Source organism: Megascapheus bottae, chromosome 9, assembly GCF_031878675.1.
Source record: "Megascapheus bottae isolate mThoBot1 chromosome 9, mThoBot2.hap1, whole genome shotgun sequence".
Lineage (NCBI taxonomy): Eukaryota > Metazoa > Chordata > Mammalia > Rodentia > Geomyidae > Megascapheus > Megascapheus bottae.
This window is the reverse complement of record NC_143517.1, coordinates 32,581,615-32,609,068: the sequence shown is the minus strand read 5'-3', so window position 1 is coordinate 32,609,068 and position 27,454 is coordinate 32,581,615. Positions and strand designations below refer to the sequence as shown.

The 27,454-nt window shown below is 36.4% G+C and overlaps 1 long non-coding RNA gene and 1 other non-coding gene across 2 annotated transcripts in view; one reads left to right on the top strand and one right to left on the bottom strand.

Moving 5' to 3' along the window:
• Positions 1-1,983: 1,983 nt before the first annotated feature.
• LOC150058980 (uncharacterized) overlaps positions 1,984-27,454 on the top strand; it is a 46,874-nt gene continuing 21,403 nt past the window's right edge. The window contains exons 1-2 of the long non-coding RNA XR_016536577.1: positions 1,984-2,053; positions 2,428-2,482. This is a non-coding gene — a long non-coding RNA (uncharacterized LOC150058980). The remainder of the gene's footprint in view (positions 2,054-2,427; positions 2,483-27,454) is intronic.
• On the bottom strand, positions 11,472-11,577 carry LOC150058981 (U6 spliceosomal RNA). Its single transcript, XR_016536738.1, has one exon. It is a non-coding gene; the product is annotated as a U6 spliceosomal RNA (small nuclear RNA).

The window sequence follows — 27,454 nt, the reverse complement described above, 5'->3', positions numbered from 1 at the left end:
TAATTTTTTATGATAAATATATTTGATGTTCCTCTATGTATTTCTGAAGTTTATATTAAGTGGAGTTAGCTTCTTACAATGGATAGCGGTTTGTGTCTTGAGTATTTTAAACTCATGAGCACTTACTCATGTGGTAGTAAACAACCTTAATTATTTGTTTGGGTCCCAGTTTGCATGGATTTTCTAACGTTTTTTGAAGATTACTCGAGCTTAAAAACAAGCAGAAATGGATGCCTTGAAAGGTCTTGGGTTGGATAGCTGCCACTTAAAAAGACATCTGGTAGAAGACATGCTTAGAAAAGAACCAAATCAATCAGGGTTACAGCAATTTCCACAAGTGGATTGATAAAAAAGTGATGACTTAGAAGAAATATGATTGCAGTCTGTGTACTTGCTGAATTCACTCAAAATTGGATACAAATTGGCACACCAAATACCTGTAATTTGCATACAAATGAGGATGCCAAATTTTAGAATACTGATGTGTGCAAATGTTAAACTTTAAAGAGGTCACTTTAGGATAAATAATAGAAAGTGTGGCCTTGTCATTATTGATAGGAATCATTCAGTCTGAACAATAAATGGGCCTTTCAAGGTTGATAGCAAGTACAGGGTAGCTATCATGTACACACTCATTAAATTAAGTATGTCCTGCTCCTACTGTTAGTATTAAGATATGATAGTGAATGGGTATTTTTACAATGGTCTCATATGATATCATTAATTCCTAGAATTTCTATCTTTACTGTCTAAAGTATTACTTGAATAGCATTTGAGAACAACATTCACTAACACTCCACATTAATTTGTCCTTTGTATACTAAACAATCAAAGCTGGCCAAGAATGTGCTATGTCAAATAGAATGCCAATGTTTTGTAATGTATGCTTCTGTCTGTCTAATAAAGGAGTTATTTTTCCTCCAAACACTTTCAAGATAATTCGAAGTGTCATGCTTGATCAGTTGGTAATTATGCTTCCTCACCAAATTTATAATAGCAACAATATACTCCTGTTGTTTTTCTTTTTTTAAAAAAAAAATAATATAGCTCTGTTATTAATAGCTGAAGGAATGAGTGAATGATGAATAAAAGAACATGATTTGGGTCAATATCTTTGTCCTTTGCTGTTCTCAGCTCATTGAGATGAATGAGGGCTAATCTTTCTAGGTGTAAATGTATTAATAGGTTATACATGAAATCCTTTCTATAAAAATATGTTTCAATACAGATGTGTAAATTATCTATCCATCTATCTTTGTATGTCCATCTATATATCTGGTAGTATTAAGACACTATTCTAGTTAATTGTAAACAATGCTGTAATAATTTTAAATATTTTGTAGGAATTTTACACAATGTCTAGAAACACATTTCCACTGATATATTTTTTTTTAATGTAGCCCATTATGTGCTTTGGTTGAGAGCTATTCTAGAGAGAGATTTTGACAACCAGTGAGCTAGAATATGTTAAAAGTTTAGAATAGTACATGACAGAAATGGATTGTTCAGTAACTATTATCCATTGTTATTATGCTCATATTGTATACCTGATGGATTTAAAGGATTTACTAACCAATAACATTGGAGACATTGGAGCCTTATGAACTGAAAATGCTATGGTAGACTTTTGGTTTCTCTTCTGAAAGGATCTTTATCCTTCATTTTTCAAAATGATCTGAACATAGTTATATATAGTTTGCCATCAGTGTTCAAGAATACAGTTTCCCTAAAGTGTTTTCTTCACCTGTGTTTACAGGGGCTGATGAAATTAATACAGAAGTTTTGTAGGTTGAATAGAGGAGTCACACAAATCCATCAAGATCTATATGTACTAGAATATCCATTCCACAGTGGCCTATTGGTAATACTGATATAAAACTTGCCTTGTTCTGGATTCCCAAAGTGAGGATCCACTCACACTTGTAGGTAGCCATAGATATAACTCCAGCATCTACTTAGCCTTTATCCTCCTTGTTTGTTACAGAAACTATAGCAGTTGTTGGCTTCCAACAGAAGCAGAGCTTTTCAGCCAGATATCCAAGAGCATCAAATGGTCAGTGGTGGAGGTACATACTAGCAACACTCTGTACTCTTTGTTGCTTTGAATAGTCTGCTTATGGTACATTCTAGAGTAAAAGTGGGAGCAACTTTTTTTTTAAACATTTTAGTGTAATGTTAGTATAATGTAATAATTGTCACTTAAAACTGCCCTTATTTCCATATTTTCAAATCCAGCAAATTAGGTAATTTTAGTTAGTTTCCTCTTCATTGGTGCATGTTATTAAGGTCTTAGGATTTTCATTTTTTTGCTTAAATGAATAAAGTATGTCAGGATTTATCAATTTCTTTTCTTCTAAACATTTAACAATCCAAAATTGTGCAGTACAATCCTTTTCTTCTCTCATGGCTCTTCATTTTTCTTCCCAGGTAGTAAAGATAGTTTTGAAAGGACAAGCACCCTGCATGAGTTGAGAAATATATTGTAAGTATATTTGTCAGTGTTGCTGGCAGTTTTCTTTGAATTCTTTCATATCAGTCATTTAAATAGATTCTCAGCCTGCAGAAAGAGAAGATGAAAGATCAGGACTACGGGCTTGAGGTATGGCCCAAGAGGTAATGCTCCTATCTAACAAGAGAAGAGCTACGTCTTTACAAATTTTAGAATTTTTTTTGGTGTCAGAGCTGTTCAGATTATTTTGTAGATATTTTGCTTCTACTATTACTTTTGGGCAAAATATTGTCTGCATTACTATAGGAGTATATTTAAGTTTTATGTGATTATGAATGATGGATTTAATGAATCATTTAGCACAGTGTATATCTTCAGTACAGCATACTTAAATATATGTGATTTAATGAATAGCAATGTCAATCACTTTATTTTTTGCCAGTCCTAGGCTTGAGCTCAGGGCCTGAGCCTTGTCTTTGGGCTTTCTCAAGGCTAGTGCTCTACCACTTGAGCCACAGCACCACTTCTGGCATTTTTTCTATATATGTAGTACCAAGGAATCTAACCCAGGTCTAGAGTGCTAGGCAAGCACTCTACCACTAGGCCAAACTCCCGGCCGTCAGTCACTTTTTATCCCTCTTCTAGATTTCAGAAACATGAACAAGATAGTGATAATGATTGATAATGTGATTTAAGAGTTGAGTATCATGTAGCGTATTTGCCCAATAATGAAATAAAGGTAAGAGAAAAGCTTGGCATCTCTGCCTCCTTGTTGTTATGTGTCTACTCTAAGCCATTCTTTCTAAAATTTTTTAAAAATTTGTAATCATTATTTTTATTGTTGCTATTGATGAGCTTCTTAGGGATTGGGTGTAATCCCCTAGCTCTTTTGCTTAAAGCTGGTATTCTATTACTTGAGTCACACCTCCACTTTTGGTTTTTTGCCAAAAGCATCTAAAGTTAATTAGTGGGTAACTGAGTTCTCCCTGGAGTGTGGCATTAGAATACCTTCTGCTGGCATAAATCCATGATTTGTGTCCAGGCAAACAGAGTAAGAATGTGCGTGTTTCTGCATCTTTTAAATTATCTTCAGCTAAACAATCCTTCATAATTTGGAGCATCATATTCAGGACTCTCTCTTTCTTTCTTCTTTCTTTTTCTTGTCAGTCATGGGGCTTGAACTCTGGAGCTGTGTGTTGTGCCTGAGCTCTTCAGCTCAAGGCTAGTGCTCTACGCCTTGAGCCACAACACCACTTCCAGTTTTTTGGTGGTTAATTGGAGTTAAGAGTCTCACAGACTTTAGTGCCCCGGCTGGCTTTGAACTGCAATCCTCAGATCTCAGATCTCATCCTCCTGAGTAGCTAGGATTACAAGCATGAACCACCATGCCTGTCTATAATATTAGTTTTGAGTGTGCCATAACATATGAAGAAATAGTTTTTGAAATATGCTTCAGTTTTCTTGTTCTCTCTCTTCTTCTATTTTTATTGTTGGCAAGTCTAAGAGCAGAAAAATGTATAATATCTTTATCTGTAATAAGAGTCATAGCTGCCATTTCTATGAGAGAAATAACTATATAAAATCATGTTTAAGTAATATAATTTTATGTGTCACAGAGCTTTCAGAAATGAAGATATAAGTAGCCAGGGAAAACTGTACATTTTGTATGTTTAGTTTTGATGGAGAATGAACAGTGTTGTAGAAGTGTGATTGGGTGAGAGGATGTGAAGCCATATTGATAGAATGAGGGTGAAAATCCACAGGCCTATCCAGATCATTCTTGAACTGTCTGCATAACATGATTTGAGGTAAAGCTCCTCTAGACTGAAGGTATTCAAGGGAAAAGTATGAAGTTTGAAGAATTGTGGTTTCTGACTTGAATTTGGGGAAAAATTAGGAGGTTAGAGAGAAACTTTGTTTTCAAGGATGCTTCTAGGGTTTTCCAGTCTCTAATTCTGAGCACTCACTGGGTGATACCCTACCTTGATAAATTATTTTCTGAGCCTCAACAGAAATTAAATGTAGTAATATGAAAGAAAAATAAATCCCTCTTGAGAATTGTCTCATAGATGTATTTTTATATATTAGTATTCTACTTTATACTTAGTGCATCTTTCTCTTTGGGCATTAAACCGGTTAACCTTTTCTATCTGTTGCTTGGGGGAGGACCACCTGCCCCAGTGGTCTGTTTTGGGTACTTATTACTTGATTGCAGTGAGTACTCAAGAGGTTTCCTTCAATTTATTTTTTTGAGTTTGGCAAATTCCAAAACCTAGCTTTGTTTTACATCCTTTTTCCAAAAGTGACTTACCTTAGGGAACATGTCATTGTCTCTGGTGACTTCTATTATGAAAAAAATGTCCTTTATGCAGAGATAAAGTGACAAAATTGGTCAAGTCTTCCACCAGCAAATATTCATAAAATTTGAGGTATTAACATCTTGGTGTTTAAAATGAAGCTTTTAGTTGGGCACCAGTGAACTCAGCCTCTAATGCTGTCTCTGAGGTTTTTTTTTTTTATTCTCAAGGCTAGCTCTCTGCTCCTTATGCCACTGCTTGGCTTTTACTTTTTAGACATTGATTAGGGACAAGAGGCTGATGGAGTTTCCTGCCCAGGCTGGCATAAACTACTTCAATCCTCAGATCTCAGCCTCATGAGTAGCTAAGATTAGGCATCAGCTGCTGGGGTCTTGTTTTCCTGAACATTTTAATGCCAAAGATGATCTTGAACTTTAGTTCTCTAGTCTCTGTCTCTTACATTGCTAGTATTATAGGCCTGAGACACCATGCCTGGGTAGTATTTATGTTCTGATTACAAGTGCAACTCTAGAAATCATTTGACTTCACAATTAGTTATTTAGTTACATACTCTCAGTAAGTCTCAGTTTCCTCATCTGTAGATTAGAAATAACAACATCTCTTAACCATGAGGTGGTTGTAAGGATCACATTAAAGGATGTCTGGTATACATTCTCTGATCAATAATAGAAGTTATTATTTTGTTGTCCTAATTTTATAGCCTCATCAAATAGGCTTCAAATACCCATGGCTGACAGAGAGAGCTAATGGAAGTCACTTTATAAAAAATAAACATTTATAGCATAATGTATATGCTTGTTACAGTTATTAGCATCAATAAGTAACGATAGCAATATACTTTGGATTACTTCCACTTTAAGAAGCCCACTTTCTAAGAAGTGTTTCTGGGAATAACTTCTCAGCAAGGATTTGATGCATAATTTCTGGCCCTGACTTTCAATCCGAAGGGTATCATCTGTCATCAGTGACAAGTTACCTAGAACCTAGACACACACGATTCCCTTAAGTATTTGAAAGGACTACAGGAAGGTAAATTTTTTGGCAGCTGAACAGTGTAGCCAATCACTGTATCATTATTACATGCTATGGTTGATGTACTTTTTGGCCTGGGATTTCTGTGGAGCACGACTTAGCAAATGACTTTATCTCTGTACTCGGCACAGATGGAGACACAAAAGCCATGTGAGTGCAAATGGCCTTCATGCTTCTGAAATTAGTGACTTTGGAAGATCAAAGAAATGTATGTGAAAGTCATATCCAGTGACCTTGTTCTTAAATAAAACATGTTTTCAACCTTTAATGAATCAATGACATTTGAAAATTTTTAACCAGTACAAAATAGGATAATACATTTCATAAATGTAGATTATTTTCATTATGGCATGGAATTACAGTAATTTTCCTCCACTGAGTTGTACCCAGTACCTCAATAATCTTGCTAAAAGCATTCATTCTGGATACGAAATAGCAGCATGGTTCACAGATGGGACAATGGGAATTTTTGATTCCCTTCATTTTCTATGTAAGAGACAATAAAATGAAATTCATATTGTAATTGGAAAAAATTCTGAATTATGAATGTTTATTTCACTGTTCTTCATACAGGTAAAGTACCCCTATTTTTCAGATGCACAAGTGAAGAATTCATTTGCCAGGGTCTTACTAGTCAGGGTTTAGTGCTTAAGGAATGACTTCAAATCCTCTTTGCTCTCTACTGTACTCCTATGTGTCATTAAAAAGAGCTTTTATTTTGTTTTGTCTTTTACAATAGCACAATAGCTATGTGCAAATGACTATGTAGGATGAGGCTAAGTGAAATGCACTCCAGGATATGGAATCAAGAGGCTTTGTGGTTGTTTTTAATGTACTATGTGAACTTATTTATTTTCTTTTTATTTCTTTATGTTTTATTCCTTGTTGATGCTGTATCTTTTTTTGGTACCTGGTGTATTGTATATACATTTATTTGTTTAATCGAATTAAAAAAGGGAATGGGAAAAACCAGAAGATGAGACAAAGGCCAAACGGGGAACCAATGTAACAGCGACATTCACAAGACAATAAGTTGAGAACGAACTTTACAACTTGGGAGGGGGTAAGGGAAAGGGAAGTGGGAAAACAAAACATGGGAAGGGGTAGCAATATTTGGGAAGTAATGTACTCACTAACTTCTCGATACATCACCTTGAGAATAAAATTAAAAATAAAAAGTGCTTTTTTTTAAGCTACTGAGTCACTATTTTAGACCAAGTGTCAATTCCAGTCCTTTGGGACCTGAAAATTGAGACCAAGATGGTGATCCTCAGGGAACAGAGGGGAATTCTTCCCAGGGTGCTGTCTCTGGAATACCTCAAAAGACAAGAAGGGTCTTGAGGCGGAAGCAGAGGAATTGCTACTAGTAATTAATCAATTTGACAAATGGTTGCACACTAAAAAGCAGACCAGCTGTGAATCTAAAAGATAAAAAAATGGGAACCTACAGTGTCAATGTTGGTTTCATCAATGCAAGGAGAAAATTGGAAAAGGGAGAGGAGGCACAAGCAGCAGGGAATAAAGCAAAAGATTCTGATCCCATTCTTGGCTTCTTGGGTCTCTTCCTGCTTGAAAAGATTACAAGTTGCTAGGGGACCTGGGTGTTGGCACTATAGATACCCCTCAGAAATGTTAACTGAGCAGGAAATAGAGGGAGAAGGGAAGCAAGAATAGCAATGGAGAGAAGCAGGCATGAGAAAGTTAGCTGGCTTCTCATTCTGATTTGTAGAAGAAAGTACTTCATTCCTCAGTAGGGGTGGATATTGTCAGGGAGTAGATAGATAGAGGGAATGACCAATGAAACTGGTTATCTATCTCAGCCTTTCTGGAATGTCATTTTATATTGGGGGACACTGTCTCTCCTGTGGATGTAACTCACCTGGGTTTGCACAGTGGGTAATGGGAGAGCGGAGTAGGGTGAGGGGTAGCAACATGCACAGAAGGTCCCAGACAACTGTGGCAGCTCTCTGCCTCACTCTCTCCTTAGCTGTAATATACACCCTTGAACAAACTTTGCAATATATGTGTGGAGAACAGCCAAAATTTGCAGATTCAGTACACTGAAAATGTCATAACAATATGAAGAATGGTAATTTCCCCTAGGAAATTATGTTTTATGTGCTGGAAGCTTGCATACACTTTTGCATTCTTTCTCTCTCTTTTTGTGACATTTTTTCATCTTTGTGCTTTGTTAGTATTATAGAACCAGCCATTGGTGTGAAAAAGAGCTGTCAAACATAATACAGAATTCTATAAAACTCTGAAAATTGAAACTCTTAGTCTCTACACGGGGCCCAATTTCAGGTGCATTACATGCTCTGTCACAGCGAGCAAGGCTGTGCTTCAAACTCTGTCACTATTACAGCTCCATGTCTCACATATCATTCAGTGGCCACAGTATTCCTACCCCCTCCCTCTTGAGAAAAAAAAAACCCACCACTTTATCCAATGGTATTTGTGTGGAGCATTGATGAGAATGTCAGCTCTCAGCAATGCCAAAAGCATTCAGGGAATTTAATCTCAATCCCAAATGCTTAGCTCAATTTCTGCACAGTTACTTAGGGTATTAAACGGTTGGAGAAAATATTCTTGAAGGATTCTAGTCATACAACAGCAGGGGAACAAAGAATCTCAGATGTAGATAGGAAGTTATTTTTAAAACCTTCATACAAAGATAGGAAAGTAAGCAGTGGTTTTAGGAGTCTTTTCTTTAATAACTGCCAACTTTTCAGAAAGGATTGAACACAGAACACACTGCCATTTAAACTGGCAATGAAGATCCAAAGATATAATGCTACTTTTGTTTCTAATTATTTAGGAAAGGCATTTTTGGGAATTAGTGTGTACCAATAATGTAAATCTTAAAGTTTGTTGGTAGCTCATAGTTCCATAGAGATAGCAATAAGTTTCAAACAAACCTGTGCAAGCACATTTCATCTGAGGATGTGTTGCTAGTTCTTTATGATCTCTTGGAAAGTCTTGAGGTTTTTGTAAACCTATCTTCTCTTTTAACATTAGTATAGGGGTATAGATGCTTTTATTAATTTATTGATGCTTGTGATCTTTACCTTCTAAGATGCCTACACCAGTGGCTACACATGAGGAATACTTACATTAAACATTATCTAGCTTACCTGTAGCATGAAGAAAATTGAGCATATTTTGATTTTAATGAATGGAGTGGAATGGTGTTGTGTTGAGTAGAGACTGGGGAAGAGGATGGAAAGAAGGTAGACAAGGGGCACTAAAATACACTGACAGAGACAGAATTCATTCTAGTTTTCTGTTGCAAAGTAGAATACGAGCAGTCTTAAACTGTATTTCAAAATAATGACGATAGAAGAGGACAATGTTTCCATTGTGAGGAGAAAAAAGTACTTAGAATGTTAATTTATATACATGTATGAAATTATTGTAATGCACCTCAACAACGTACAACTATTGTGCTTTAATGAAAATACAAAAGGTGATTGGTTCTGTTTCCTGCATACTTGACATAAGTGGAATACCAAGCCAGATTAACACTTCTTTTTAAAATTAAGATTGTATAACTCACATGCCTTGAATGAAGATGAAATTATTAAATATAAAAGCATGTTTACATATGTGCTTTTTTTCTCTCTCTTACTTCCTCTTTCATACTTTTCTTATCCCCTCCTCAATCCATTATTAGCTTTTCAAGAAAGGAATTTCCTGGGCAATCTTTGGGATTATGACTTGAACTCAGCTTGTGTTCCCAATTCTGACTTTTGTATACTTCTACCAAGTGATGATCATAGTTTTCTAAAAACATTTTTTTTTCAGTGTAGTGCCAGTGTCTTTTTATCTCAAAAGAGAAGTACCCATCTATTTCATTTGGCTGCAGTTTACTGAAGAATAGGAAGGAGAGTTTTTTTTTTTCAAATATGTTAGGATTCTTTAGGAAGAACAAGCAAGCTTCATCTAAGACTTCTTCAAAATCACTTAGAAGTATTAATATTAATAGTAGTATAAATAGTGACATTATATAAAAACATGTTACATTTACATTACTAGCTAATTTAACCAGGAACTTGGTGTTATTGTCATGTTTTCAAGGTGAAAATTTGAAGTTGATGTCACAGAATTCCAAATGATGAACTCAAACTCAGGCACACCAGCTTTAAAGCTTTTGCTCAATATTCTATATCAACAGTTCTGCAAGTTTGGCCTCATACTTTTCTGAAGTTTTTATATTATATTATTTGTCAGTTGTGGGACTTGAACTCAGTGCCTGAGTGCTGTCCCTGAGCTCTTTTTTCCTCAAATTTAATGCTCTACCACTTTGAGCCTCAGTGCTACTTCCAATTTTCTGGTGGTCAATTAGAAATAAGAGACTCATGGACTTTCCTGCCTAGGATAGCTTGAATCCTGATCTTCAGATCTCAACCTCCTGAGTAGCTAGGATTACAGGTGTGAGCCACTAGCTCCTGACTCATGTATTCTTTCTTTCTTTCTTTCTTTCTTTCTTTCTTTCTTTCTTTCTTTCTTTCTTTCTTTCTTTCCTTCCTTCCTTCCTTCCTTCCTTCCTTCCTTCCTTCCTTCCTTCCTTTCCTTTCCTTTTCTTTTCTTTCTTTCTTTCTCTTTCTTTCTTTCTTTCTCTTTCTTTTTGACACTTAGAATTCTGAATAGAATCCTAGGTCAAAACAATATCATAGAAATTACATCTTTAATATTATGATGAGTTTAGGATTCTTAAGGTCTTTCTCGAGATGAATCAGCTTTTCATCAAACTCTGATTAGTAACATTTCCTGTTTTGAAAAACATTGTGGTCCATTAGTTGAATCAATGAGGTAACAACAGGGAGATGAAAATGCCAAAAATATTAACAGATAGTATCCCCTTTTTCCTTGGGGTGAGTTGTTCAATCTTATATCTGTAGAATATCTTTGCTGTCTTCATCTAAGCATGTAGTTCAGAAATTAACTTTTACTAGGCACATTAAAAGATGATAAAAACATAAAAATGTTTCTCATTCATCCATGAATTAACTCTTCCTCTGAATGGAACAAGCACAAACTATCTTTGATGGTCCCCAAGTGATAGTGTTTTCTAAATTGGGAAAAGATTTGAGAGCAGCAAATGCTAGAGTAATCTATTTCCTGTCTTTTAAAAAAGGTGAACTGGAATCATGGATAGCTGTCTTGTCAATAGTAAGGTTTAAAAAACCAGACTCATTGAGTCAGCCCTTCATGTAGACTGTAGTCATTCATTCATCTTTAATTCTCTCCTCATCTTTCTGGTTCTAGATATTTTGTGAAGGTCTAGGTTTCCAGAGCTATGCTTAAATATTGTATGCATTGAGAGGGGTTATCAGTGTGTGAGAAGTAAGGCACCTATTACCTGACGAATGTAACTATAACCCCTCTAAACATTATCCTAACAAATATGGGAAGGGGTATCAATTTTCAAGAAGTAATGTACCCATTACCTGACAAGTGTAACTGTAACCCCTCTATACATCACCCAGATAATAAAATACAATTAAAAAATCCTGTATGCTTATATCAGTTACATGGGGTACTTCATTAGGACATCTCCATATACGTTAATGTTGCATTCCATTGAATTTCATCCTCTCAGTCATACTCCTTGTAGCTTTTCTCCTAAGAAATGCTGTCCACAACAGTTTTCCTTGCTCTGTTTTCATAAACAAAATATGGGATGCTTCACAAGTTGTTTGTTATCTTTGTTCAGGGGCCATGCTAATCTTTACTGTATCTTTCTGATTTTAGTATATATGCTGCCAACACGAGTACCATTAATATGTTTTCAAGGTATTGGTTCTCAAAGAAAACACCAGAAATATACTTTTAAGGTCAAAGGTTATCCAATGGGTTAATGGACATAGCTATGGAAAATAAAAGTTAATTGTGAATGAATTCACAGTGAATATACTATAGTAGATTTCTGATTTCGTAATACAACCAGTTACTTACATTTTATAGCCTGATTAGACAAAGATACAATCATAGTATTTTTTTTTTTGCCATTCCTAGGTATTTAGCTCAGGGCCTGAGCACTGTCCTTGGCCTTTCTGAAGGCTAGGGCTCTACCACTTGAACCACAGCATCGCTTCCATCTTTTCTATGCATGTGTTACTGAGGAATTGAACCTAGGTCTTTGTGCATGCTAGGTAAGCACTCTACCACTAGGCCAAACTCGGGGCCCCACAATCATAGTATTTTTTTCCTTAATTAGTCTCCCTCCCTCATATCTCATTGTTTTCCTGTCTTTACTGTTTCAAATCTTTTTTTTTTCTTGAACTTTCGATCATCTGCTTCTAGTTGGCAGAACTGATGGTTCTGATTCTTCTGTATTTTTTATACAGTTCACCTCTTTAAGACTTGTTGTGATAGTTACCTTGGATTTCTCATTTGCTTATCACCAAATTTAGTTGAGATGAGCCTTCTCTCTGTAGGCAGGCCTGATATCAGAATCATTTCCTTTTGCTTACTTGGCAGTTACGTTCTGTAAACTGATTTCTGTTTTGCTCTTTCTTGTTAATGTGTCTTTCCTAGGAAATGTAATAGATCACTATGATTGTTGAATATGTGTGACATTTTTCTCTTATTTTTATAATTTTACCAATTAATTATTTTATGCCAGTAGCTATTCACATCTTTGGTTTTGAAAAAAATAACAGAAATAGAATTTCTATAATCTCTCACAATTCTCACTACTCAGGAACTTTTCTGTTGCAAGTAAATCTGAATCAAAGTGGTCTGTACAAACATTCTTATTCTTGAAAAATTGAAAGGGTCTAATTTTCAGCATCTTTGAACCCAAGGATCAGATCTATGTCATTAGATGTTTGTTTCACATCTTTCATCTGTCCTTTGTTGTTGAGCTTATTTTCAGGAACCTCCTTTGCATGCAGTGGGAAAAATGGTTTCTAGAGGCTCTAAGTTTCAAAGATCCCAGAGAATGCATCGATCTCACAGCTTCCACAAAGTCCTGGAGATGGATATGAATGAACCTAATTTGGATTCCATGATAACCCATCACAATATGCATCTCTCAGATGTGAAGGATTTTTGAGTTGGCAATTCAAAAGAAACAGCTAAGAGAGCCAAAAGTAAGACATATACTTATAAAATTAAAAAGTATCCCATAAAAACAAAGGTCAGTCACTAATGACAATGTGGTCTTTTGTGATGGGTTCAGAGGACATAGCACTGAGAAACATTGCTGTGGTTTGTGTATCTGCTATTTATTGCCTTTTTTCTAAGTTGCCCTTTCTTTAAGTACACAGTCTGTTTCCTTTATCTTACTCTTCTTTTTTTTAGATTTTTTCCATATATTTTTTATTGTAATTAATAGAAGGGTTACACTATATTCACCAGATAGAAGGTGCATTACTTCACAAACATTGATACCCTTTCTCATGTCATGGTCCCCATTTCACTCCCACCACCCCCGCCCCTCATCTTGTGTTCCCCCCTTTCCTATCCTATTTCACATAACCAAATAAACATATATACAATATATCAGATAAGGTGAAATACTGTAACAATATGAGATAACCAAGGGACAGCAAAAGAGGTGAGAGATAACATAGTACATTACAGACAACAATCACTCATTATATGGCTTTTGTTTCTATATCCTGGAGGTCCTTACATTTAGCGTCATACTATATGGCCTTATGTATCTAGGTTTTGTTCTGTTGTAAATCTCTGCTAGGACAGCCCAAGGTTTCTATTGATTATGACAAATGAGGGAAACCCTTGAGCCTATGTTCCTTTGAGTCTGGCTTACTTCACTTAATATGATTTTTTCTAAGTCTTTCCATTGCCTAACAAATGGGGTGATGTCGTTCTTTCTGACAGCAGCATAGAATTCCATTGTGTATAAATACCACATCTTGTTGATCCACTCATCAACTGAGGGACATCTGGGTTGGTTCCATATCTTTGCTATGGTAAATAGTGCTGCAATTGAACATCGTTGTACTTCCTTTATCTTCTTACTTTGCTAAAACATACTGGCCTTTGTTAAAGTGACTATAGAAACTATAATTCAAAAGTATCTCTGATAACTACACATTACTTAGATGTTTCCTATGCATATGTGAAGTACCTGTTAGTACACTTCTATTCTTGTTCTCGTTAATTTGTTTTTTGAAACGAGTCTGTTCTAGGTAGAATGATTCGGGGAGGGGGATATTATCACTCCCTTCTACCAATCACTATGGCTGGGATGACTGAATTCTCTAAACAAGCCATATCAGGTGTCATCCTTAGAGCTGGAAGTTCAGGTCAAGCTACTGAGCTGTGTGGATTGAGACTAGAACAATTATAGAGACTGAGATGGTCTGTAAAATAGTTTTGGGACAAAGTTCATTTCTACTGCAAACTGGTGGGAGGTTCAATCAGAATTTCAACCTATTTCTTTTAATTTAGAACAGGACTATGGAAAGATAGTCATCATTCATTTCACAGGTATTAAGACACCCTTCAAAACTTTCAAGTGCAATGATAAACAGAAATAAAATGCCCCACTACATGGAGCTTGTATTCTAGGTTAAGATCTAAAATTAAATACTAAAAAATAAGGCATATTATTTCAAGTCATGGTAAGTCTATAAAGAACTTGGCTTGGTGAGTAGCTAGTGAAATTATGGAGATGATTTTTTTAATGCAAGTATGACTTATGTGATGAATGGATGGATGAATGGAGTTAGAACTACAAGGAAATTCAGGAAAATGCTTTTTGGTAAGATGGATTGCAAGAGCCTTGAAAATTGACTTGCATGACTTCAAATCTGTTTTAACTGAATCTCTATCCCTCCTAGATATCTACTAACTAGCATCTAGCATTCTGTTTCTTTTCTTCATCATGGATCTGGATGTGTGGCTGGGTCTACATGAGTTCCTAATTATTTGTTCTCAGAAAAATTTAAAATGGCGATTAAATGATGTATATTTGTTTTTACAGTCCCCAGAACCAGAATCTCTTTCCGCTGTTACTGTTGTCCTTCTGTTTTGTTGGGGTGGCGGCTGTTTATTGCTTCTATTCTCCCCTACCATTTTGGTTGCTTGTTGTTTTGGCTCCTCACCATTGCCTTCTTGATTCATTTTTTTTTTCTGTTTCTTCATTCAGACAGCTTGGGTTTGAACAATTGCCTTGTCTCTTCTAGTCATTACTATTTAGAGAATATCCTCTCATTCTGTAACACATTACCCAATCATAACACATTCTGTACAATTTTCAGTCTTTCTGTTGTTAACAATTTTGCTGCTATTCTCTTTTCTTCTTGTAGAGGTACTTACCCTCCACCCCTCAAGACAGAAGTTATTCTGAAAGCTTGAGACTGCAGAACTGGATGCATCAGAGTCATTATTCTATTTGTTTTCTTACTCTTTGTAGCCGGCATGGACACAAAAGCTGCACACCTGGATTCTTGCTATTTATCAAATCTTTCCTTTTCAGCTTGGCAACATTGCTCACACTCAATAATTTTTTTTTCTGTCTTACTAACTTTAGTCTAACCAGCCTATTTCAGTCTCTTATGATCTCATATCTGAACTACTCCAGGAGCCTTCAGTTGATCACATTTTTTCTCTGTACTTCATGGCTTATCCTTTGTCTCATTCCTATTCTTAACAGTCTGATCAAACTTTTTCAAAAATCTTATTAAAATAAAGTGAAGTTTCTGGTCTTTAGCCTGACCTTCAGCACATGTCATAGTGGGTTTTGCACTTTGGTTTCCAAACCTGACTCCACTCACCTGCCTTGAATATTCTCCTTATCAACATCCTATTTGGATATCTCAAATATTTTCTCTATCATCATATAAATAAAATTTTAGTTCATACTCTATTTACTTTGGAGTCTCCAACCTCTGTTGGGAGTTGTCATTTCTTCCTTCAAACAATTGTGAAATTTAGCTGGGTGTGGTGGCAGCTCATGCCTGTAATCCTAGCTACTCAAGAGGCTGAGATCTGAGGATAGCAGTTCAGAGTCATCCTGGGCACTAAAGGACAGCATGCAGGCCCAGAGTTCTAGTCGCATGACTGACAAAAAATTGTGAAATTTAATACATGAAGCTCATTTTATACATGATATTGTTGAGATTTAAAAATATATAGAACCTTTGCCCTCTTATTCACCCTTCTCCCTGTCCTTTCTGTGTTTTTTAATGCCAGTTTAATCTCTTCAAAATGTGCATTAATGACTATTTTTCCTATTAATTACCATTGTTTTATGGTATTGTGGAAAGCCAGGCAAGAAACCTAAGCTTAGACATGGCTGTTCCTAGCTATCTGTTTAAAACTCTTCATATACATTAATCTACATTACTATAGATAATATTAGCTATGAAACTGGTACTTTCAGGAATACTACCTAAGCTTTCAGGATAAAAAAGCTGTGGTCCCTTTCAGTGACTGTGACATATGAATTTTTTTTCTTTGTGTGTGTGTCTGAAAAATTACAGTTTTCTGTATGAAGAAGCTTCCATGGTGATCTAAGCAAATTCTGCCACAGTGAGACCAGCCCTTCATTCTGCCTACTGTTTTCTGAACATGTGATGTAAAAAGAGGCATGTGAGTGAGCAGGGAATGCTCACATCTAGGACTCATCTGTCCTTTTATGAGTCTTTCCAACGAAAGCTCCTTGTTTGATTTGCTAAGGAGACAGATTTGGGAATGTCTCTCAAGTAATGAGTTCATTATTCCTATGAGGAATATACATTTCTTTATATTTTACTTGTGCTTGTCAGCTTTGTACTTATTACAAGGCAAATCTATTCAATTTGGTGATGAGATCGGTAGCTACTTATCTAGGAAATTCTTTCAAGTGAATAACAATGCTGATATCTATAGAATCTCTCTTTTCAAGAAGTTTGCTTGACTTTTCATTTTTAATTCTGATTTCACTCTTGGGATGTTAAGAAAGATCCTCCACTCAGAGATTCTTTTCCATTGTAGTTATAATAATGTTTATATGTCTTGATTTTTATGATATATACCTGCCTTATTATTCTGATGATAATCACCATAGATTGGCTTTTTGTTTCATAGTTTCTATGTTATTGTTTAGTCTTGAATGGTGTGATGTGTGTGTGTGTGTGTGTGTGTGTGTGTGTGTGGTCTGTCATTTATATATTTGTCTAACATACAAATGCATGTTCTTATTCAGGTAGCCCAGTCATTTTGTGCCTGTGTTTGTGGTTTGATGAGTCTTGAGGAAATGGTGGTACACAGAGTGCTTAGGTAGGATTGCTAAGGGAAAGGGTTTTGCTTCTGTTCTGAAATTTCCCCAGGAAGTCCTTGTGTTAAAAGCTTGGTCTCCAGCCACAGAAATTTTTTTTTTCCTTTTCTCATACCTTTTTTTTTATTGTAATTAGTAAAAGGGTTACATGATATTTGCCAGATAGAAGGTGCATTAATTCACATACATTGATACCCTTTCACATGTCTTGGTACCCGTATCCATCCCCCCCCACACCCCCCACCCGTCTTGGTTTTCCCCCCTTCCCTATCAAATTTCAAATATCCAAATACAAATAAATTCAATAAATCAGATAACAAAGTGAGATACTATACCAATATGAGATAACCAAGGGACAGCAAAGGAGATGAGAGACAACATAGTACATTAAGGACAACAATCATTCATTATATGGCTTTTGTTCCACTATCCTGGAGGTCCTTTCAATTAGCTTCACATTATATGTCCTTATGTATCAAGATTTTGCTCTATTGCAAATCTCTGCTAGTAGAGCCCAAGGTTTCTACTGATTATGACGAATGAGGGAAACCATTGAGCCTAAGTTCCTTTGAGTCTCAGCCACAGAAATTTTAAGAGGTAGGATCTGGTGGGATTTCTTCCAGTCATTCGTAGTGTGTTATTGAGGACATTTTTGGAAGCCCAGCTTCCTTTTTTCTCTGCCTCCTGTCTCTAGGTGTTCAGTTTTGCTCCACCATTTAGTCCTTATTATAATGTGCCACTTTGCCACAGACCCAAAGCCTAAAATCTCTGCCATCATGACCTCGAAGAAGCATCTTCTTTTCTTAGGTATTTGTTACAGTGACAAGACTCTCAGTAACAGAAAGTCTTTTCCCTCACCCAGACTTTTTGCTATTTTTTTATTTTTTACAAGTTCTTTCTCTCCTTTAATTTGCACTTTATTCTTTATGTGTCAAAATATATTTAGAGGATCTTAGATTAGACTCCAGACTGCAGAGGAGTTTCACAGTTTTATCTGCTATTTACTTGGGAGTAAATTATTGGATGTGTCTGTGCCTCGGTTTCCCTATCCACGTTTTAGAGATGTACATGTAGATCTGAAATCATCTTAAGTGCTTGTAAAGCATTTAACATTTACCTCCTAAATAAAGAATGAATGGACTTCAGCTTCTAATTAGCTCACTGCCAACCTACATAATTTTAGGTAGATTCCAATAAAATTAGAGCACAAAAATATTTTTAAAAAAGCATTGATATTTATAACATAAAGAAGATAAAGGACGTATTTTCTAAAATTAAATATTGTCTTGTATATATGCTTATTTGGTTACTTGAAATAGGCTAGGGAAGGGGGAAAACAAGATGAGGGGCGGGGATGGGGGGAGGGAAATGGGGACCAAGACATGAGAAAGGGTATCAATGTTTGTGAAGTAATGCACCTTCTAACTGGTGAATATAATGTAACACTTCTATTAATCATGATAAATATATATATATATAAATTAAATATTGTCTCTAAGCCAACAGTGAGAGGAACGAGGCAATAATCAGGAAAGCAACTCCTTTCACAATAGCCTCAAAGAAAATAAAGTACCTAGGAATTAGCTTAACTAAGAATGTAAAGGACCTTTTTGATGAAAACTTTAAAACCCTGAAACAGGAAATTAAAGCAGAACTAAGGAAATGGAAAAACCTACGATGCTCCTGGATTGGAAGAATCAACATTTTGAAAATGACAATCTTGCCAAGGGCTATCTACAAATTCAATGCAATACCCATCAATATCCCAATGGCATTCTTTAAAGAAATAGGAGGCAATTCAAAATTTCATATGGAATAATAAAAGACCCCGTATAGCAAAAACACTTCTTAGCAGAAAGAACAGCGCTGGAGGAATTTCAATTCCAAACTTTAGACTCTATTACAGAGCTATAATTATCAAAACAGCTTGGTACTGGCACAAGAACAGGCCTGAAGACCAATGGAATAGAACTGAGGACACAGATATTAAACCACAGACCTATAGCCACCTAATCTTTGACAAGGGAGCCAAAAAAATATAATGGAAGAAAGATAGCCTCTTCAACAAGTGGTGCTGGCAGAAAACTAAAGTTGGATCCTTCTTTGTCACCCTGTACTAGAATTAACTCCAAATGGATCAAAGACCTGGAGGTAAAAGCTGACCCATTGAAAACTTTACAAGAAGAAATAGGAGATACACTAGGCCTCCTTGGCACAGGTCGAAACTTTCTTAATAAGGACCAAGAATCACAACAAATCAGAGAAAGGCTGGATAAGTGGGACTGCATTAAACTGCAGAGCTTTTGTATGGCAAAGGACATAGCTAGAAAACTAGTTAGGAAGCCTACAGAGTGGGGGAAGATCTTCACCAGCCAAACAACGGACAAAGGCCTCATATCTAAAATATATCAACAGCTCAAAAAATTGAATCACTCCAAAACTAATCTCCAAAGTAACAACCTTCCCATTAAAAGATGGGCCAAAGACTTAAAGAGAGTCTTCTCTGAAGAAGAAACAAAAATGGCCTATAGACACATGAAGAAATGCTCAACATCTCTGGTCATAAAAGAAATGCAAATCAAAACAACTCTAAGATTCCACCTCACTCCAGTTAGAATGGCCAGGATCAGGAAAATGATTAATAACAGATGCTGGAGGGGATGTGGCCAGGAGGGATCACTACTACACTGTTGGTGGGGGTGCAAACTCGTTCAACCACTATGGAAAGCTGTATGGCAGTGCCTCAAAAGACTAAAGATAGAGCTCCCCTATGACCGAGCAATTCCACTACTTGGCATTTACCCAACCATCCAGAATTAAGGGCATACTAAATCCACTAGCAGAACAATGTTCATTGCAGCATTATTCACCATAGCAAAAATATGGAACCAACCTAGATGTCCCTCAGTTGATGAGAGGATCAATAAGTTGTGGTATTTCTACACAATGGAATTCTATGCTGATGTCAGAAAAAAAATGACATCGACTCATTTGTTAGGAAATGGAAAGTCTTAGAAAAAAATCATATTAAGTGAAGTAAGCCAGACTCAAAGGAGCTTAGGCTCAATGGTTTCCCTCATTTGTCATAATCAGTAGAAACCTTGAGCTCTACTAACAGAGATCTGCAATACAGCAAAACCTTGATACATAAGGCCATATAGTATGAAGCTAATTGAAAGACCTCCAGGATATTGAAACAAAAGCCATATAATGAATGAATGTTGTCCTTAATGTACTATGTTATCTCTCATCTCCTTTGCTGTCCCTTGGTTATCTCATATTGTTACAGTATCTCACTTTGTTATCTGATATATTGAATTTATTTGTATTTGGTTATTTGAAATTGGATAAGGAAGGGGGAAAAACCAAGACGGGGGGTGGAGGTGTGGGTAATGGGGACCAAGACATGTGAAAGGGTATCAATATATGTGAATTAATGCACCTTCTGTCTGGCAAATATCATTTAACCCTTTTATTAATTACAATAAAATATATAAAAAATTAAATATTGTCAGGGTGATATACAGAGGGATTACAGTTGCATAAGTACGATAGGGTGTACATTTCTTCTTGACTGTTGTTACCCCTTCCCATGTTTTTCTCCCACTTTCCTTCCTCCCACTCCTCCTAAGTTGCAGAGTTCATTTCCAACATATTATCTGGTGGATATCACTATAACACTGATTCATCCTTTGTCCTTTTACTTATCATCTTGTTTCCCTTTTCTTCCCTGCTTCAAATAAGCAAATAAATGTATGTATAATACAATACAATACACCACGTACTGAAGTCAGACACAGCAACAACACAGGGTAAACCATAAGGGAAAGAAAAAGGAAAAATGAAAAAAAGAGTAAAGAACTTCACATAGAACATTAAAAACAAAACCATTAATCATTTAAACCACTAAAAATCATATTTACTTTTACACTATATTAAAGCAGACCATTTAAAATATAAGCTGTATTTGCATCCAAGTAAATTCATAATTAAATGTTCTTTTTGGCCGGGAGTTTGGCCTAGTGGTGGAGTGCTTGCCTAGCATGCACAAAGACCAGGGTTCGACTCCTTGTTACCACATACATAAAAAAAAAGCCAGAAGTAGTGCTGTGGCTCAAGTAGTAGAGCTCTAGCCTTGAGAAAGCCCAAGGACAATGCTCAGGCCCTGACTTCAGGCCCCAGTACTGGCAAAAATAAAAGTGGTTCTAGTCTATTTTATTTCAACCAAAACCTTTTATTTTATTTTTTATTGTCAGCCTAATGTATAGAATGGTTACAGGTACACTCAACAGCTAGCAGGTGCATTACTTCTCACACAAAGATACCTCTTCTCATGTTTTTGTCCCTATTTCCCTCCCCCACCCCTCCCAATCATCTTGTTTCCCTCCTTCCTTTTCCTCTTTCAAATAAACGAATAAATGTATATACAATATACAGGTAATAAAGTCAGATACAGTAACAATATGAGATTAATCACAGGACAAAAATAAAGAAGAGAAATAACAGTACATTAAGAATAATAATAACACAAGAGAAAGCTCTTATTTCCATATCCTAGAGATCCTTTTATTTAGTCTCATCCTATATGACTTTATGTACCTAGGTTTTGAGCTATTTAAACGAAAGCATTTTTTAAACACTAAACTGGAAGGGTTAAGCATTTTTTTTTTCTCAAAGAAACAAAGCATTTGTAGTAACAGTAGGTGTCGCTGTAGTAAAGGAAACTATCAATTAAGAGACACTTTTTCTAAGAAACATTCTACATTACAAAGGGAATTATCATTTACTTTGTTGAAGCTCAATATGATCATCTCCCTTCTTCCCTTCTTGGAGTTTGACAGGTTTTATTTAAACTAACAACTTACTTGGCATAATTCTTTTTTTTTTTTTTGTCATGGGTCTTGAACTTGGCCTGGGTGCTGTCTGTGAGCTTTTTGTACACTGGGCCAGTGCTCTACCATTTTGAGCCACAGCCATTTCCCATAAAATATTTATGGAATAGGAGATTTATAGCTTTTCTGGGAAGGTAGTTCTAATCTCTCTCTGTCTCTCTCTGTCTCTCTGTCTCTGTCTCTGTCTCTCTGTCTCTGTCTCTATCTCTTTCTCCTCCTCCTCCCTGCCCCCTCCCTTCTCCTTTCCTCCCTCCCTCTTTGTCAGTCAGGGCTTGAACTCAGGTCCTAGACATTTTCCTTGAGCTATTGTGCTCAAGGCTAACATTATACCACTTGAGCCACAGCTTCACTTCCCTGCTTTTTGGCAGATTATTGGAGAGTCATAGAGTTTCCTGCATGGGTTGGGTTTGAATCACCATCCTCAGATCTCAGGCTTCTGAGTAGCTAGGGTTATAGGTATTTAAGTCACCAGAGCTTAGCCTGTAATTCTAAATTTATAAAACCTAAAGTCATGAACTTGTTTGGTAAGTATAATTAAAATTCATCTTCTTGAGAAGATGGGAGGCAGAATGTGGTCAAGAATAATTCAGTGTATATACACACATTTTTTTAAGATTTATTTTTATTTTTTTCTTTCATATGTTTTTTATTGTAATTAATAGAAGGGTTACATGATATTTGCCAGATAGATGGTGCATTAATTCCCATACATTGACACCCTTTCACATGTCTTGGTCCCCATTTCCCTCCCCCCACCCCCACCCCTCATCTTGTTTTCCCCCATTCCTTATCCAATTTCAAATAACCAAATATAGATATATCCCATATATCAGATAACAAAGTGAGATACTGTAACAATATGAGATAACCAAGGGACAGTAAAAGACATGAGAGATAACATAGTACCTTAGGAACAACAATCATTCATTATATGGCTTATGTTTCTATATTCTAGAGATCCTTTCATTTAGCGTCTACTATATGGCCTTTTGTATCAAGGTTTTGCTCTATTGCAAATCTCTGCTAGAAGAGCCCAAGGTTTCTACTGATTATGACAAATGAGGGAAACCATTGAGCCTATGTTCCTTTGAGTCTGGCTTACTTCACTTAATATGATTTTTTCTAAGACTTTCCATTTCCTAACAAATGGGGCGATGTCGTTTTTTTCTGACATCAGCATAGAATTCCATTGTGTACAAATACCACAACTTGTTGATCCTCTCATCAACTGAGGGACATCTAGGTTGGTTCCATATCTTTGCTATGGTAAATAGTGCTGCAATGAACATTGTTGTGCTGGTGGATTTAGTATGTCTTTGTTTCTGGATGATTGTGTAAATGCCAAGTAGTAGAATTGCTGGGTCATAGGGGAGCTCTATGTTTAGTCTTTTTTTATTGTAATTAATAAAAGGGTTACATGATATTTGCCAGGTAGAAGGTGCATTAATTCACATACATTGATACCCTTTCACATGTCTTGGTCCCCATTACCCACCCCTCCACCCCACCCCCTGTCTTGATTTTTCCCCCTTCCCTATCAAATTTCAAATAACCAAATACAAATAAATTCAATATATCAGATAACAAAGTGAGATACTGTAACAATATGAGATAACCAAAGGACAGCAAAGGAGATGAGAGATAACATAGTACATTAAGGACAACAGTCATTCATTATATGGCTTTTGTTTCAATATCCTGGAGGTCCTTTCAATTAGCTTCATACTATATGGCCTTATGTATCAAGGTTTTGCTGTATTGCAGATCTCTGTTAGTAGAGCTCAAGGTTTCTACTGATTATGACAAATGAGGGAAACCATTGAGCCTATGTTCCTTTGAGTCTGGCTTACTTCATTGAATATGATTTTTTTCTAAGACTTTCCATTTCCTAACAAATGAGTCGATGTCGTTTTTTTCTGACATCAGCATAGAATTCCATTGTGTAGAAATACCACAACTTGTTGATCCTCTCATCAACTGAGGGACATCTAGGTTGGTTCCATATCTTTGCTATGGTGAATAATGCTGCAATGAACATTGTTCTGCTAGTGGATTTAGTATGCCCTTGATTCTGGATGGTTGGGTAAATGCCAAGTAGTGGAATTGCTGGGTCATAGGGGTGTTCTATGTTTAGCCTTTTGAGGCACTGCCATACTGCTTTCCATACTGGTTGAATGAGTTTGCACTCCCACCAACAGTGTAGTAGTGATCCCTCCTGGCCACATCCCTCCAGCATCCGTTGTTATTCGTTTTCCTGATCCTGGCCATTCTAACTGGAATGAGGTGGAATCTTAGAGTTGTTTTGATTTGCATTTCTTTTATTACCAGAGATGTTGAGCATTTCTTCATGTGTCTATAGGCCATTTTTGTTTCTTGTTCAGAGAAGACTCTCTTTAAGTCTTTGGCCCATCTTTTAATGGGAAGGTTGTTACTTTGGAGATTAGTTTTGGAGTGATTCAATTTTTTGAGCTGTTGATATATTTTAGATATGAGGCCTTTGTCTATTGTATGGTTGGTGAAGATCTTCTCCCACTCTGTAGGCTTCCTAATTAGTTTACTAGCTATGTCCTTTGCCATACAAAAGCTCTGCAGTTTAATGCAATCCCACTTATCCAGCCTTTCTTTTATTTGTTGTGATTCTTGGTCCTTATTAAGAAAGTTTTGTCCTATGCCAAGAAGGTCTAGTGTATCTCCTATTCCTTCTTGATACACACATTTTTTTAAAAGTAAAGGTAAGGGGTATGTCAGGAGAGGTGGGTGAGAATGTTGAATGAGTGATATTGATGAAGATGTAGTCATAAGTGGTTTTGTTATTCAGCAGCTCCTTATACAATGATTTAAAGATAATTAAAATATTCCATCTCTAGATTTTGAGTCATGTATTCTTATTCAATGTTCAAAAAGAAATAATCTGATTACATATTTCTTTACTAAAATATAATAATCGATCTACTTAAATGGAAATAAAGCTAGGTGGTTTTATGCCTATAATTCTAGCTTCTTGGGGGCTGAAATTTGAGTGTCCTTGGTTAATAGGCAGCAAGAAAAAGCCAGCAGTGGAGCTATGACTCAAGTGGTAGAGCATTATTCTTGAGCAGAAAAAGCTTGGGGAAAGCACTTATACTCTGAAGTTAAGCTCCAGGACTTGTTTCCTCTATCCCCTTCAAAAAAAAAAGAAAGCAAAAAAGGAATTGGAAATTTAAAAACTTAGGATATTGATGGAGAGGTTGAAATAAAGATATCCTATATGTTCATTTATTTATTAAACTAATTTAGTTGACCACTCACAGTTTTCCAGTCATTGCAGTTAACAAAGCAAGCAATGTTTGAGCCTATAGTATGCTTTAAAGCCAGCAGATTTATACGGATGTGCACACATTATGAAATTTAACTTCCATTTTAAGAGTAAGAAGCATACATTATTCTTATCATCTTAGACTACAGTGAAACCATTTTTGTCTTTACTTTCCTAGTGATCCTTGAGACTTCTTGTGATTTTCCAGCTCATTCAGTCCTGTCTAGCCTATGAAGGGGCGCATGAGACTGAGATCTGCTCAGAGGAGTTTTTTTTTAATGTACCTATTACATTTTTATTAGCACCACTTAGCTTTACAAGATGGTTTTATTTCACCATAGTTTTATGTGTATAAAGTACCCTTATCAGACTTCCTCTTTACCATTTTTTTTTAAAAAACTATAGTCCTGGGGTTTGAACTCAGGTTCTGGAACTGTCTTTGAGCTCCTTTTGCTCAAGACTAGACTCTACCACTTGAGTCACAGGACCACTCTTGGCAATTTCTGTTCATGTGGTACTGAGAAATAAAATTCACGTCTTCATGCATGTTAGGCAAGCACTCTAGCACTGAGACACATTCCCAGCCCATCTCATAGCTTCTTCTCCCCTTTCCTCTTCCCAGCCAATCTTATCAAGCTTACTTTTTTCATTTACATGCATGTACCTAACATACAATTTGGGGCCATATTGACTCTTTTTCACTCTCTCTATTCTCCTGTATACCCATTGAGAAAGGACCTGTTTTTCATTCTTGTCTTTCATTTGCTTTAGCATGTTTGCTAACTATTCAAAGGGTTTTAGAGTGACATTTCAACTATGCATATATAGTATTCTAATTAGGTTGACTTCTGATTAATTCTACCCAGGCCCCCTGTTATTCAACAGCTTTTAGGGAGTTTCATTCTTCTCTCTTCATTCACTGATTCATGAGCGTTTATATCCCTGTTTCCATAGTGCTGCTACAAATCAGACGCTGCATAGTCCATCTTTTGCTTTCCTCAGGCCAAATCCAAGTGTATCACCTCCGGGCTTGGCTCCATGCACTGTACCTGTAGATGGCGTGCTGAATTTGCTTACTTGCTTATGTTGTCCACTCTTCCCACAAGGCTCTTCTCTGACCTCTTTCTTTGTCAATGTTATCCATCTTTTAAGGCCTAACTGTTCAATTCTTCTTCATGGGCTCTTCTGATCTCTCTGTGGGGAAGGTGTCCCTTCTGAATGCTCCTGTAACGTCTGCACTCTCAGGGAAGTCCTCTATTGGTACTGGTGCACTGTCTTTATGGTCCTCTTTTGATGGATCTTCTTCCCTAAGAATGGTATACTGGTGTTTCAGTTTAAAAGGTTTGTGTATTCACAGCACCTCTCATTGATGTCTGGACGCATGATATCACCTGATACAGCTTTGCTGACTAAGACATTTATGGTCATGCTGGTCTTTCTGTAACTTGCCTGTGTGATTACATAGTCCAGAAGAGGGTAGTTCAAATGATTAGGTACTGAGTCATTCTAACACCCCACTTTCTGTATCTCTAAGAAGGGGAATTGCATTCATTAGCTTGTTCAGGTTTGCCTTAGGGAATGATATCCCGCCTTCATCTAACAGTATTTACTAAGGTATGTAGACTCCTCTATCACTCATGCCTGTTGCATTGCTTTTTTTTCCTCCGAGTTTCCTCTAGCTTTACAGCTTGGGCTATTAATTTGGCAATTAATCATGTACTCTCTTGTGGCACTTCTTGTTTATGATGTACTTTTATGAATCCTTAGCCTATTGTTTATTATTTTACATCCTTCCATGTGAATAGGGATCATTAACTCATTAGCCTTTGAATATTTTTTCATTCAATTTGGAGAGGTTATATCATTTTTGCAGTTGTATTCTGTTTAGAGTAGCCACAGATATGGACTGGTTAATGAGAAAAGCAGTTGATTGGAAAGCTGTCTGGGAATTCATTAATTGAAAAGAGTCATGGAAAATCAGTCTTTGAGCAGGAAAAGCTGCCCCAGAAATGTCCCTTCCCAGCTGACTGCAGGGCAGTGTTACGTAGGACCCATCACAATCAGCACAAACTCATTTTTCCTTTCTTCTTTAATCAGGCAGATGAAAACTGAACTCAAGCCTGGGAGGAATTGAACCAAAAGTCCTTCAGGGATTTCTTGGCCTTTAGATAGACACTGGGACTTATCTGTTCCATTGGAGAACTCTCAAGAGAGAAATGGATCTTGGGTAAA